Source organism: Mycteria americana, chromosome 6, assembly GCF_035582795.1.
Source record: "Mycteria americana isolate JAX WOST 10 ecotype Jacksonville Zoo and Gardens chromosome 6, USCA_MyAme_1.0, whole genome shotgun sequence".
Taxonomy (NCBI): Eukaryota; Metazoa; Chordata; class Aves; order Ciconiiformes; family Ciconiidae; genus Mycteria; species Mycteria americana.
The window spans coordinates 57,381,673-57,386,931 of record NC_134370.1 but is presented as its reverse complement, the minus strand read 5'-3'; positions in this window follow the sequence as shown (position 1 = coordinate 57,386,931).

Below are 5,259 nucleotides of genomic sequence, written 5' to 3'. Positions count from 1 at the left end.
GGCCCGGCCGGGCCCCAGCACCCAACGCGCACTTCCGGGACCGCCCCCGCTCGGGGGCGCGCCCGCCCGGCGGCAGGGGGCGCCGCACCGCCCGCTGGGGGCGGGACGGAGCGGAGCGAGACGGGCGCACAGCGGGGCGGGAAGAGCTCGTGGGCCCGGGGCCGCCCCCCGTGAGGGGCGGGGCTGCCCCGCCCCGCCTGCCGCAGGCCCGAGCCCTGAGGGAGCGGGGCCCGGCGGGACGCTGTGGTGGCGCTGCGCCTGAGGGGCGGGCAGGAGCCTCGGGGGTGGCCGCGCCGGCGGGCGGCCGTGGCTGTGCGGGAGGCGCTCCCTCAGTCCCCGGCCTTGCCTGCCCGCCGCTGCCCTTCTCCCAAAGCGGGCAGCGGGCCCTTGCCGTGGCTGAGATGGCGCCGGCTGCGCCGGCCGCTCACCGCTGGCGGCTGAGCCGGAGGGTGGAGCTGAAACACAGCGTTTAGAGCGGGTCAGCCCGGCGGGGGGTGACGGCAACTCCTGCCCGGCCTCCAGAGGTTGCTGCCTGGGGTCTGGCGGTCACAGATCGCATGGACATAAGAGCAGATGTCCTCCTGAGGGAGCACTGCCCGGACGAGGGGTGCGGGAGCAGGAGCGGCCTAACCGCCTTCCCGCCCGCGGGAGCTCTTTTTTTGTCAGCGTCGCAAAACAAAGACATTTAAAGGTGGGTTTCGAAAGAGAGCAGTGCGATGATTTGTAGATGCTTATGGGAAATATTATTCTTAAAGCGTGAGTGGGAACATCTAGAGAGTGGTCTTGGCCGAAAGGCTCCCAGAGGAGCTGTTTCTGAGGTGATTCCCGCTCCCCTGGCAGCAGGGGTTTGGCGTCTTGGGAAGGTTTTCACCACATAGCTCCTGGGAACTATCTCTGCATTCATTGCTCTTGCAAATGAAACAAAGGGTTTCTTACCCATGAAAAGTAAGGTGTGAATTTATAAGCTTAAAATTACAGGTTTTTCTGACTGTTTAGAAACCATTTTTGCCATTTTGTAATAATTGTGCCTTTCAAATTAAGGTTAGTTTTATGTCACCATAGCTGAACGGGAGTAGTTGCAGATGCTAAATGAACAGAAGCCTTGTTAGTTTCAATCATTTGGTACCCAGAGAAGTGATTTCAATTAATAGAAAAAGCTCCTTCTTTGTTTGTCAGACACGGGCCATACCCCAGCTCTGCTGTGAAACACCATGACAGGCCTTCTGGTCTGTACATTGCTGCCGCAGGACTGTGTGGCTGGGATGGAACTGAGCATTCACCGGCAAAGCAATGAAACGAACACGTGAAAGAAGGGTGCCAGATAACTTCCATAGATATTTCACACTACAAGGGAAAAAGTGCATCTAACCCAGTCATGTTTACCTGATCTGTTAGGATATGCCGTTCCAAATTTGTGTAATGAAATCTTCAGCCAATTGCAACAAGATATATTCAGATAGTCTTTACTGTATTTTTTAACAGAATTGTTTTTCTCTCACTGTTTTTCCTGTGAACAAGGAAAAAGCATTGTGCCATGTAAATATGTGAGTCAATCGTCTCCCTAAAGACAGCAGACTAAACTAATACTGTATCTATCTAGTTTTGGATGCTTAATTCCATTTTAGAAACCCACGTATGCCTTTTTCAGTTACACATATTTTTGTGAAACAAAATTACTTGACATTTTCCAATTTGTATTTCAGTTCAAAGGTGATTTTTTTTTTTTCTTTCTAGAAAGGGTGGGGAAGAGACTGAAGTAATCCTTTCTGAGCTATGTGTTTCCAAGGAAAATGTACCCCTCCATCTCCAACATATGTCTGGTCAGAAAATCATGCTGAAGTTCGAAGCTATAAATTGACTTATTTTCAGAAAAAAAGCCAAATAGGAACAAACTGAGGTCAGTAGTTTTAAAAAGTATTTAAAAGTTGGCATTTCCTTCAAGCTAAGTTGAAAGATTTGTACTGGTATTTTTTAAAGTTCCTTTTACGAAATTAATTGGTTAAGAATATCTCGGTTAAGAATGCCTCGTGTAAAGGCATCATATTGTGTTGTAGAAGCTAGGAAAGCTTGTAAGCTTTGCAGACCAAAAATGTAAGTTCAATAAGCATAGGAAAAGCTGCTGGTAAAGCTGATGGAACTTGAATAAATGCTAAAATCTCAATAGCTTGACTTTTTTATTTATTTTTATTGTTTCTAGGGTCTTACGTCCTTCTCTTTGCCTTAGGTGGTGTACAAATAAATGCTGTATGTAAAATGGATTGTAGAGTACAAACCCTCAGGCTTGTACGTGATAATTTCTCATACTTTTGATGATTGCACTGAAATGGAGAGGACTATTCATAGTGCTCACATATGTGCAAAATACATGACTTATTGTCAGATGATTATAGATATATCTAATGCCTTGCATAAAGATCACCAGTAATTCTTTTCCAACATTTTTTTTCTTTTAAGCACTAGACTATTTAGTATATCATTTAGCATAATATGAGATGAAGTAGAAAAAGCAAATCCACAAAAGTAAGGAATGTCTACCATCTAGGCATAAACTTGGCAAGGTGGGTTGTTGGGTTGTTTGGTTTTTTTCTGCTTTCATTTGCCTTCTGTTTTCATCAGCTAGATGAAAAACCTTGAAGTGTGGTTATAAAACAACTGTAAAAATAGCACTGAAAGGCTGCATTTCAGTTATTTCTCTAGGCTCCATATCAACTACACTCACCACAATAAAAAACATTCTAATTGCCATTCCTGTAAGTTCTCCTTGGCATCTGATAGGCAAGTGGTATTCTTTCTGGCTCATGAATCATCACTGGAAATAAATAGTTCTAGAATAGAAAATGGGTTGAGTGTGGATGAGCCAAAATAGAATCCAAAATAGAAGAGCTTATGCTCTTCACCGTATTGTCTCTGCGCTGGGAAGAGCAGTGTGTAGTAGTGTAGATGCTGTAAATGATGCCAAATGAAAACAGATGTAGTGAGAAATAAAGGCAGCACTTTTACCCAGCCATTTTCCTATGATGATTAAACATATTTTGTCGTAATTAGCAGAGATTATGTATTATCTGTCACGTGTCGTACAAGCTTACTGGTGCACTAGCAAGGAGTACTGGGCCAAATGTGGAAAACCAGGGCATGGCATTGCAGGTGTGCTCTGTGCTTGCCAGTTACAGCAAATGTCTGTGGGTGCGTTGCCTCTATGTGAAGTCTTCATGAACGGGGAAATGGTTTGTGTCTGAAGTTTTAGGCTTGGCTTTCCTGGCATGTTTTTTTGCTTACAGTTTCAAGAACTTGAGTGGCTACTGCAGTCATACTCTCTTTTGATGACGGCAGGTTTTGAATTCTTTTCTCTCCCCACTATCAGTCCCAGCCCCTACAGAGTCATTCTGCATCATTTCTTGTTAGAGAGGCTTGGCAAAGCAGGAGGCGATTTAGCACTGAGGAAATAACAAACCGTATGGAATTGGGAAATAGTATAGAAAAGATTTCACATAAATAGAAACATTTATCACATAAAGAGAAGCATATCATGTAAAATAAACACATTTGAACATAATTAGACATATCATTATACACAAAAAACCCCATATGTAGACACAGCATATAAATAGGTGTATGTTTAACCAGCAACTTCTTCACACTATCGTCACCAATTAGAGTTCCAATTCTGATCTCACTGCTTAACAGCTATCTTGATTTCAGAATGTTTAAAATACATTTACTGCTTTTGTATTGTATGGTGACTTTTGTCTGAATGACTAAATGTGTAGGGTCCTATAAATGGATGCATGTTTACAATGCATTGCAGGAAATGGTCAAGTGGTATAGAAGTAAATATCGGGAAAGGTAAATGGAGAGAAAGTACACATTTTTTGAACATTGAGAACATTAGATAGGCAATGAACTGTTGAATTAATACAAAACTGGGATAGAATATCAAGCCACATTGAAGTAAGAATTGATCTTTTCATTTTTCTATATCAGTAATATTCTGTAGTTTTGAGATTCCTGTTGGTGTGTATATATACGCCAAAGATGGTAGCAGAAGAGGTTACTCTATCCTTTCTTGTGGAAGCTGCTTGTCTTCCGTGCTTCCAAAGTGAGGGAAGGATCTGTTTAGTATAATAATTTTCCTTGTAGGTTACCAGGCAATGTGTAAATAAGGCTATTGTGTTCTTACATACAACTATGCTCGACAGGTTTTTATCCAAAATATCCTATAATTCCTAACTCTGGTACAGCTCCAAGAACAGGAGCCTGACTACAGGTAAAGATTCTGGGGTTATCAGTGTATTTCTGAAAGTTATTTTCATTGCCCTGGATCAGTGGATCACAGGCAGATTAATTTATAGAAGTGAGTCTGACATAAACTAGAGCATCAGATTTTATCACTATTTCATCTAAATTATATGGAAGGCTTGAGTATTAAATATAGTGGTTGCTAACAGGAAAAAAAAAGAAATTGCAGGTTTTTTAGTGCTTGTGGTCCAATTAATTATAATTCTCCTACCTTTTTGTGTTCTTCCCAGCTTATGGTATAATAATATTATACATTGATAAGAGATCAAACAGTTCCACTGTGTTCCTGGTTTTCAGTTGTAAAAGCACGGATCCTCTTCATCTCTTCAAATAGAGTTTTTAGCCATTTATTTAGCAGTTGGCAGGTATTGAGATTTCTAATGTTAAAGTGTTTTCAGCTGACCCTTGCATGTGTGCATTTATGACTACAAAATGATGAGGTCTTTTTTGAAGAAAAACCGCTGTGATTTGTCTCCCATTTTGGAAGCAGATCCTATAGTTCTGAAAAGAGCTACTGCTGTGATCCTTTGTTCTGCCATAAAACAGTGAAAATGTCTTCCCCGGATCCCTAGGGGTTTGTCGCTGTTCTGTGTCTGCAAGGGCTAAATTTTGATTTGCAAAAATGTTCCGAATTAGCTTACATGCTTATTGTCATTTGCGCTACTGCTTTATTTCATTCTAAATTTTAAAGAGCAAGATGTGCTGTAATTAAACTTCTGATGTCCTCTCTTTGTAGTAAAAAGAGTCATTGATGACTATGCCTTTACTGTGTCATTCAGCCCCGCAGAAAGGGCTTAGAGAGATGTGAAGGACTCATAGGCCTCCTCTACAGGGCCGAATTTCACTTCCATAGCTCATAAAGCGTGTGCAACCCACCCCTTCTGAGCCGACGTCAAGCCAAAGCCTTCCCCGTGGACGTGCCGTTGGGTGGCCGAGCCGGCCGAGTTTCCCGTGGCCGGCTCC